Source organism: Euprymna scolopes, chromosome 38 (assembly GCF_053919585.1).
Source record: "Euprymna scolopes isolate OS-2025 chromosome 38, ASM5391958v1, whole genome shotgun sequence".
NCBI lineage: Eukaryota > Metazoa > Mollusca > Cephalopoda > Sepiida > Sepiolidae > Euprymna > Euprymna scolopes.
In genome coordinates, this window is record NC_136519.1 from 73133261 (window position 1) to 73144636 (window position 11376).

Below are 11376 nucleotides of genomic sequence, written 5' to 3' on the forward strand. Positions count from 1 at the left end.
AGAAATCTTTGATGATGGTCTGTGTAATTACTTCTATTCAGTAAATACTACTACTACTACTAATAATAATAATAATAAATTATTATTAATAATAATAATAATAATTATTATTATTATTATTATTATTATTATTATTATTATTATTATTATTATTATTATTAAGTCGTAATAGAAACCGATGAGATTAAAAACATGGAAATGAAAAACCAGTCCCAGCCGAATACAATAGGAGATTAAGTTCCATTCTTAAATCGCACCTGCAAGTCAGGATACAATATATGCCATCAATATAAAATCAGTTTCTATCATTTATTATAATAATAATAATAATAATAATAATAATAATAATAATAATAATAATAATAATAATGATTATTATTATTATTATTATTATTATTATTATTATTATTATTATTATTATTATTGTCACGACCCGGTTAATGGATGACCGAATTGATTGGCAATCAGATCGAGACACAAAAATTTATTTTATTTTATATCCAATGTCTCATAATTATCTTCGGTTAATCGTCAGATGTCGGATCAACCAGCGAAACATAGCATTAAGGGGAATGGAACAACAGAGTAATGAATGACGAAACAAACACTCAATCAAAGTTTAAAATTCAAGGAAGACTTTTATATACAAAAAAGGAAGAAGAAAAAGCTCCGATAAAAAGAATGAGTGTGATAGACGTATTTTTGGGGATGTTTGCCAGATGTATGCGACATGCAATTACAGTACAATATGTATAAAAGTTTGTGGATAAGAAAAGATATTGGCATGAGATAGGCCAAACTTAGTTTTTTTGTCCGTTAGGGTAAACACGGATCATAAGTTCGCAAACACAATATCCAAGAAAAAAGTTGAGATGGCGAAAGTCTATCTCTTCCTCGAATCTTAGTTCCAAAGAAGAATATATGTGAGTTCAATCGACAATACGATTGTATTTGAATAATAATCCGCAATTTAATTAATTCAAATCTCAATCAGATTAAATGTTGAGTTCAATCGACAATACGATTGTATTTGAATAATAATCCGCAATTCAATTGATTCAAATCTCAATCTTCGATGAGGTTCGATTCTCGGAGATAATGTTTGTACACCGGGCTGTATCGCTTCTTTTCGCCAGCTGTTTATTTCTTATTTTCAAATCCCTCGTGGTCCGCTTTTCCCGCCACAAATGTTCGCTGTCTGGTTGCCATGACGACATATTTCCGCTCGTTACGGCGATATTCACACCCAACCTCTGTCCCACTTCCCTCAGCCAAGTGACTGCCACGCCACATCATTTACAGAGAGAGGGGGTTATCTGGTTGATTAGGTCTTAGGAAGAGAGAGAGAGAGAGATAACGAGATATATATAGAGAGTAAGTAGAGAGATTGAATGTTCGCTTTGCTCTGACGTCACATTATTATTATTATTATTATTATTATTATTATTATTATTATTATTATTATTATTATTATTATTATTATTATACCACCACAAAAACAACAATAATCATAAAAATAACAACAATAACACTAACAATTAAATAATACAATATTAATATAATAATAATAATAATAATAATAATAATAATAATAATAATAATAATAATAATAATAATACCAACCACAACAATGATAATCATAACAATAACAACAATAACACTAACTATAAAAATAATATAATATTAATAATAAAATTATTATTATTATTATTATTATTATTATTATTATTATTATTATTATTATTATTATTATTATTATTATTAGAAAGATTTACAAAGATTATTACAAAGATTTAGGGTTACTGGTAACCGATGAGATTAAAACCATGGAAATGAAAACCAGTCACAGTTGACTACAATAGGAGATTAAGTTCCGTTCTTAAATCGCACCTGCAAGTCAGGATCCATCAATACAAAATCCATATCATTTGTTATACAGCTCGAATACTTGATTGGAAAATAGATGAATTAAAATGTTTGGACGCACAAAAACACGTAAAATGCGTGAAATTTATTGGGCTTTTACTAAAAAAGATGACGTAGATCGATTTTATCTACCTAGAAAGGAAGCTGGTCGAGAATTATATAGTGTTTATAAATGTTATATAGTGTTATAATAAGAATTATATAGTGTTAAAATGTTGTATAGTGTTTTAATAAGAATTATATAGTGTTAAAATGTTATATAGTGTTTAATAAGAATTATATAGTGTTAAAATGTTATATAGTGTTATAATAAGAATTATATAGTGTTATAATAAGAATTATATTGTGTTAAAATGTTATATAGTGTTTTAATAAGAATTATATAGTGTTAAAATGTTATATAGTTTTATAATAAGAATTATATAGTGTTAAAATGTTATATAGTGTTATTATTAGAATTATATAGTGTTTATAAATGTTATATAGTGTTATAATAAGAATTATATAGTGTTAAAATGTTATATACTGTTATGATAAGAATTATATAGTGTTAAAATGTTATATAGTGTTATAATAAGAATTATATAGTGTTTATAAATGTTACATAGTGTTATAATAGGAATTATATAGTGTTAAAATGTTATATAGTGTTATAATAAGAATTATATAGTGTTAAACTGTTATATAGTTTATAATAAGAATTATATAGTGTTTATAAATGTTATATAGTGTTATAATAAGAATTATATTGTGTTAAAATGTTATATAGTGTTATCATTAGAATTATATAGTGTTAAAATGTTATATAGTGTTATAATAAGAATTATATTGTGTTTATAAATGTTATATAGTGTTATTATTAGAATTATATAGTGTTAAAATGTTATATAGTGTTATAAGAATTATATTGTGTTAAAATGATATATAGTATCTTAATAAGAATTATATAGTGTTAAAATGTTATATAGTGTTTTAATAAGAATTATATAGTGTTTAAATGTTATATAGTGTTATGATAAGAATTATATAGTGTTAAAATGTTATATAGTGTTATAATAAGAATTATATAGTGTTAAAATGTTATATAGTGTTTTAATAAGAATTATATAGTTAAAATATAGAGAAAGGAAATCGAAATATATTACTTAAAGAAATGAAAGTCTTATTCATGAACTGGAAAGGACAAAGATATTAATACCTGTTAGGAAAAAGAGTTAGAGATTGCAAGAGAGCAAGAGAGAGAGAGAAAGAAAGAGAGAGAGAGTGAGAGTGAGAGAGAGAGAGAGAGGTGGGGAACTATTTGAAAAGAAACTACACAGTTTATTCTTTAAAAGTACTAAATTTAGAGAAAATGACAGCTGGAATTGGTTAGTCAGGGGTGATCTTAAAAGATCTACTGAGAGTACTTTAATGCATCCCAGGAACAAGTTACTCGCACTAGTTCCACTAAACACAACTTTGAAAAAACTGCAGAATTGTCGATGTGTCGATTGTGTAACGGAAGGGAAGAAACATTAGCACGTATTGTACCACAATTATTTATGCTGGTTCAGCATGAATATAAAATATAGAGACACGATAAAATCGCTCGTGTCCTACACTGAAATCTATGCAAACTATGAATCGGACCACAATACGGACTAGTATGAGCATAAATCAGAGACAGAGAAGCGAGGCAAAACCACCTAATATACAAAGCTGGGCAGTAAGGAGAAATGGATATAGAAAATGAAGAAAAATAATGTGAGAGATCGGAATTAGAGGGATGGCTGAGAAAATACTATGAGTAAACAATAATGAAAACCGCTGAAATATTAAGGAATCCACATCTTTCGATAACCTTTTCTGATGAATTTCTGTTATCGCAACAGTCGCTTACCATTGATTTATCGTTGGCAGCGACCATTGGTATCTTTGCATACAGAGACTAATACACACGAGCTACAAACACTAACTGGACATATAAAAACTGCAATAGAAGTAAAATAGTAAAACAAAAACATTTTTAAAAAAACACTATACAGAACCAAGAAAACTGAAACCATCAATTGTAAGTTATCCTTCTTTCAAATACTCATCAGTTGAGTATCAACCGTGGAGGCTGGTGGGCCAGCATCCGGCGTCTGTCTGAGACATCAGAGAGGAGGAGAACCACACGTTGCTGGAGAAGCGTGCCCGTAGAAAAGAAAGGACAGATCCGGCTTTGACCCCGGCCCAGGAAGAGAGACAGAAAGGCTACATCTGCAGCAACTATGCAGGGCCTACGGCTCTTGCATCGGTCTGCACAGCCACACCACAAGATGCAAACCTCCGACTGAATCAAGACGCAGAATTTCATAATCACTCGAGATCGACGAAGCCAACAACTTCCCTCAAAAAAGTGTCGGCATCAACTAGCACTACACAGTCGTGGAGGGTCAAGAAGGATGGAAAGCACTAAACAGACCTCCACTGGATGAGTGCTGGTAGATTAAGGAAACTTATTGCAACCTAAATTCCAGTGAAGGTTAATGGTTGTGCCAGCAAGAAATTATTAGTAAATGGCTATTGTGATAACGCAAATATATTTGCAGAGGTTATCGAAAGAGGTGGAGAGTACCGGAAGTCTAGGGACACTCGTTGTCAATCAGACTCCAGGGAACACCACAGGTTTTTCTCGAAGAGAAATTTTTTTATGATAATCTGTATTAAAACTCGTAGTGAGTATTATAATAATAATAATAATAATAATAATAATAATAATAATAATAATAATAATAATAATTTGCAAAGGTTATTGGAAAAGTGATGAGTACTAGAAATCAGGGAAGATTTATTGTCACTCAGACTCCAGGGTACGCCACAGGGTGTTCTCGAAGAAAAATATGTCATGAAAATTTCTAGTGAGTTAATAATAATCTAATGCTGGCGATCACGTATATTGACATACTGGCCTACATAAATGGAAGGCCGTTCCACTAATGTCGCGTGACCTGCTGACGTAACAAAATAAAGTCCAATGGCCACGTAAGGAGATATATGACTATTGGGGAGGATTGTTATTTTCTGTCTCAATTCTCAAAGAAATTGCTGAGGGATTTATAAAACTGGTCCGAACGTGATTGTATTTGATGATCACGTATATTAATGTACATGAGCTATTGTTTGGTGTCTACGTAATGACACTTCGTAGGAAATAAACGTCAGCTGTTATTAAAAAAATATGTAAAAAAAACAAATCACATATAAAAATAGTTATATAAATAATAATGAAATAGAATGGAGGTGGAAGGACCTGAATACTCAACGTTTCACCCGATTTATGCGGGCTTTTTCAAGATGGGCAATGACGTTTATCTTTGCCCATCTTGAAAAAGCCCGCATAAATCGGGCGAAACGTTGAGTATTCAGGTCCTTCTAACTCCATTCTATTTCATATCGTCGGATTTAATCCAGCTCAACAATCATAAATAATAATAATAATAATAATAATAATAATAATAATAATAATAATAATAATAATAATATATTAATAAATCATATAAAAAATATTTTAAAACGGGTGCATTTCGAAATTAATAATTAATACAATAAAAAATAAATAAAACTGCACTATAGTATTTTCCCAAATAAAAATACTCCTAATTAATTGCATGTGTCCAAATGTTAAGGTACTTTTTTTTATCTTTTGGAAAAGTAAATGTAATACTTTAGGACTAATTTTATAAATCCCTCGGAATTTTTTTTGGGGGGGTGAGAATTAAAAACCAAAAATATTTATCGTCGTAATAGTTGTCTATCGCCTAACCGTCGCCATTGTACTTTATTCTGTCACGTCAGCATGCCACGTGACTTTAGTGGAACGTTTTAATATTTACGTAAACCACGCACGAGTAGAATAATCTGCGTGATAGTCTAAATGCTTATAAAGGTTATATCAGGCAAGTTAGTATATTATTCAAATAGTGTCACTGGCTGCACTGGACTGCAGGGCAACGGAATGACAATGCCGACAGACTTTATGCAAAAAGAAAAGAAAAGTAAGTATGGACAACTGCATGAAAAATCCGATCAAAGAACTAAAGAAATACATAATGCAAAATACAGGGGGAAAAGCTGATTACCGTTCGGAAAAAAAAATACTGACAAACTGAGCAATAGAAAGAACAACGGGAGTGGATATAAATAGTGATTGCTGCGAAAAGGACACTTGAACAAAGGAACTGAATCGCTAATTGATATAGTGGAAGATCCTGACACTCGCTGAAAACGGAATACTCATTCCATAAAAGACGATTGAAAGCAGTAACCGGGCGAGCAGTAAGCTAATCGTGATATTACGGCATTCAAGATAGTTCGTCTGTCAATATCTTATTTATTATATTGAACTGTTGTACAAGCAACTTGTTATAACTTTATGTCTTGATTTTCATTACATCTCATTATTTTATACTGATTATATTTCCAGAAATATATCAGATTAACGACGAAGGATTCGATAAAGAACTCACATCTAATTGATATCAGTAATAAAAGCTACACAAAACAAACAATCTCTATATAACATTTAGATCAGCCTTTCATGCTTACGTTTAAAATCGCATTTTTATTTGTCTGTTAACAAGAACACGACTGAGAAAATTCTTCCGGCTAAAATTCAATACATATTTGAAAAAAATATACTTAAGATATGATCCATAATCTCCTGGCTTGTAATAGCGATGAGCAGACTGTGGGGGGGGGGGTCAAGTACGACTATGCAATCCAGGTGTTAAAATGATATTGGACAAGATAAAGAGAGTAGTAATCCTAGTTGAAGTCAATGTTCTGAATGCTTTAGGCCTAAACAGAAGGGAAAGAACACTAAATACCAAGGTCTTATACATGGCATGAATACAAACTAGAACTTAAGGAAGATCTCAATCATTACATTTTTTTTTAATTTTCTTCCTTTGAAGATTGTAACGTTGGGTATGGGGTAGCCAAACCAGCTGCCAACATTGCCCTGCTTTTTATTGAAACCAACCGAGAGCTCTTTTAAGTATCCTCGCTGTTCCCTTAAGTTCAATTGTCTGGATCTCTTTTGCACTTGGTTCACCAGGAATACTAGTTAGGTAGGACTTCAAGTTCTTCTTTATACGCCCTGTGGCACCTATAATAACTGGTATGATTGATATCTCTCTAAGGTTCCAGTTTCTTTTCATATCATACATGAGACCTTGATATTTGGCCTGTTTCTCCCTTTCAGCTCTGTTCAAATCTCCATTATTAGGGAAACTCACTTCAACCAAGGTTGCCACTCTTTCTGACTTATTCCATATAACTACGTCAGGTTTCACAGCAGCATTTTCAAGGTAGGTGGCTGTAGGGATTACATGGTCGTAATGTATAGTATACAAGTCATTTCCGACTGTTCTTTCAGGTTGATGTTCCCAAGACTTTCTGCTATACTGGATGTTTATTTATAGGGTACTTTATGCTTAAGAAAATTTATAGGGTCCTTTATGCTTAGGAAAACGAACTTTTAAAGAATATACCTGGCGAATATATTCTGTGAAACAAACGCGAAGCTGATCCAAGCAACTGCTTTTAAAGGAATAGTTAGAAACCTAAAAAGATCGGTTGGAGTCTCTGTGAAGGTCTGGCATCTGTTAAGATGACATCATTCCCAGAAAGTTAAAAGAAAATTGAAAAAAAAAAAAACATGGCCGAGATATATTTTTGGCTGAAATTACATTTCGTGTTTATAATAAAATATTGACGAAATATTAAAGGTAATGGAAGGATCCACAAGAAAATGCTATATGTTAAGCTCGCCATCGACTCCAAACATGCAGGAAGACATGTCCCAAGCTGTAGGGATGTCTGTAAGCGAAGCATGGTGGCAGAAATGATATGAAGACATGCTCCAAAAGAAATGAAGAAAGGAGACACCAATAGTGGACGGAGAGGTGAGCACACAGACAACCGCGGGCTTCAACGAAGCCGGATGCTATCTACACCTGTGACAACTGCAACAAAGCCTACCGATTCAGGATCAATGCTTTGATGCCTCCGTTCAGTCTCGAAAGATAAAAAAATACCTCCTGTAGGGACAGCTGCTCGTGTAATTGTGAGGCAAGGGTTGCGCAATCTCCAACCACACCTCTCCTGAATCGGCACTGTTTGAGTCCAGTGGCAAAAAGAAGTCCAGGGCGACTGGAAACAATGCCGAGATAAGCGGAGAGCACATACAGCACCTGAAAGTCTAAATGGTCATCCATTTAGTACTGACTAGGTCTAACGTTGCTTAACTTCAGTGATCCAGCGGGAACCGGTGTGTCAACGTAATTATGCCATATATAATTCAGGATAGCCCTGCATTATCAGAGCAGACACTGCAATTTGCTAATGGACAAATTTAAGGCGCAGAATTCCATTGTCTCCTGGACAGACGGATGACCACAAACTATTCAAGATAATACCATTTATTTTGGAAAGGCTATTTTTTTATATATACTATAGAGTCATCGCTTATCAAGTCCCGAATGCCATTCAAGGATAAGAGTTTATAAGTATTAGGTGAGACAACACTGTGATGATCGGTGATCATGGCAATTGAATAGGAATTAATTTATTTAAGAGGATGGCTCGCCAAGAACTTGTTTACGTTGGACTTGAAAAAGAATATATTATAGTCAGCTGGAAAGTAGCCCGCGGTATTGTGCTTTATAGACGAACATTTCTCGAGAGAAAAAATTGTTTATGGAGTTTTAGTTTACTTTTATATACAGATAGAAATAAGGGTAAATGTTGATAGTGGTTATAGCTAGCTGAGTGCTTGGTGTGAATAATTTACAGGGAGTTGACTATAGATTGAAGCTCAGTCGAGCATCTGTCATTAAAATAACGATAGACCAAAGATAAGGATGCAGATATATGTTCTGTGAGAAAGAGTTAACATGAAGGAGAAACGGCCATCGCCTATCAGATTTCGAAGCCGGTTTTGAATCTTGTCGAGGTGTTGCATAGGGTGGGGGATACATACTGGATCGGGTACATATTGAAGACACAGAGAAGGGGAGAGATATTATTTATGATGATAACGGGGACACATTACTTGAGCGGGTATACAAAATTCATTAAGAACATTATGACAAAACACATTTACCTTTTCCGTTGTAAAGACGGCATAAAAACAAACAGTTATAAAATATAGACGGTGATTTCTTTATTCATCTGTCAGCCGATTGATAATATCAGGAATTCAAGCCTTTTCGACTACATGGTCTACTCTTCTCCTCCCTTCGCCTCTAAGGGGATCAGCTTCATTCAGTCGCTCCCGACTCTCGTCTCTAACCGACTCTATCACCGTGACTGTGATTGTGATCTTCTCCTCTCTCTAACTTCGAACCCACGTCTCAATATATCGAGAATCTATTTTTGTTTTTTACGTCAGAGGCCTGCTGTCAACCAACGTGACTTTTTTTCCCCGTGGATTTTACATATGTCTGTCCAAATAAACTTTTTACACTTTACACAAAGAATTCCCAATTTTAGTTGTTCAATATCTAACCTATTTTTAATTATTATTTATAAACTCGCAGTGTCCATTCTTTTAACTGATATGTTTAATATTTAGTTATTTCTAAAAGAATTAATAATCGACTGCATTCCTATGATTTCAATTTCCATTATCTTTTAACACTTGCCTACAGGGTCCGATTCTAGCTTTTTCTCATATAATTTTCACTTATCTAGTCTGCTTTCTTACTTACATGAGAAGGGGACAGCCCTCCTTATCTAACAAAGGCAGGAAAGGGTCCAAATGTGATAACAGTAAGATATATTTAGCTTTTATATAGATTGAGAATAGCGTCGGGACTAAGATACCTTATGGAGCGGTAGAATGATCCAAACATTTTTCTGGCGACTTTAATGTATGTGTTCGATTTAAGATCAGGGGTGCAAGTCTGTCCTAGTAGCCACTCAAAGAATTATGCTGCTTCAAACGAGAGCCATTCATTCCAATTGGGGATCAAAGCGTTGGTGATAGAAGCTTACTTTTGGATGCGTTAAAATTAACCAGCCACCATTTTCCCTCGTTGCACCACTGGCTCAAGGTGAGAAGAGAGAGAATCAGAAAATGCTAAATTTAATATATAATATACAGCCGTGGCCAAAATTATGGAACCCCAATTAAAAATCAAAATTATGATTCAAACATATATATCTAATGGTTAAAATAATGGAGTAAACATTAATAAATCTGCTTTTGTCTTTATAAAAACTTTTATTCGTTTTTTGTATATTATTGACTAAACTGTTGGGGATGGTAGGATCTATTTTCTGCCGCTCTTTATGAAGTTTGGCCTCTAATTTTTTTTTATGAAGTTTGGCCTCTAATTTTTTTTATGAAGTTTGGCCTCTATTTTTTTTTTTATGAAGTTTGGCCTCTAATTTTTTTTTTTATGAAGTTTGGCCTCTAATTTTTTTTTTATGAAGTTTGGCCTCTAATTTTTTTTTATGAAGTTTGGCCTCTAATTTTCTTTTTTTATGAAGTTTGGCCTCTAATTTTCTTTTTTTATGAAGTTTGGCCTCTAATTTTTTTTTTATGAAGTTTGGCCTCTAATTTTTTTTTTTTTTTTTTTGTGAACATTTAGGCATTCTCAGTCTTTTCCCTAGATGGGACTACAAAGTTTTAATGGGATTTAGGTTAGGGTATTGAGAATGCCACTTCATCCTTTAATCCCTTTTTCCTCAAACCAACCCATTGATATTTTTGACATATGGCATGGGACATTGTATTGTTGGAAGATTACATCACATTTTATTATCAAATATTTTAGTCAAAGAGGTTTGATAAACCTGGTCCAATATATTAATATAAATTGTGGTTGCCATTTTGCCCTCACATGTGTACAACATTTCAGTATCTGAAAGAGCCATGTAGCCCTAAACCATTATGCTTCCTCCTTCAAATTTGACAGTTGGAACCACACAATCAGGTTGAAATGCTTCTCCTTCCCTACGACGAACATAAACTGCTCCAGAGGCGCCAAAATTCTGATGAAAATAAAAGTATTTATTACAATTGGTGAATAATAAATGTTATGGATGTGTATTCACATAAATATTTCAGTTGTTCCTACCAAAGTTTAGTAAACAGAAGCTGTTAACTTACTTCAAAGTTGGGTTAGTTAGATCAAACAATTTTGGTTCAATCATCAGGTGTCCAATTTTCATGTTTTTTTGCAAATATCAGTTGTTTTTCTGGTTGACCTGACTCAAGTATGGCTTCTTCCTTGCTTTGTATTCTTTTAATCCCATTTTTAAAAACACTTTCTTCTCACTATAAGAGTTGATATGTTTTTGTTTGGATCCTTCCCATGTTCAGAAGCAAGCTCTGAAAATTTTTTTCTTCCTATCTGCAAAGTAAGCTCTTTCTCCGAGTTCTGTATTCCCTTTTAGACTTTTTAAGGCCTTGCCCTT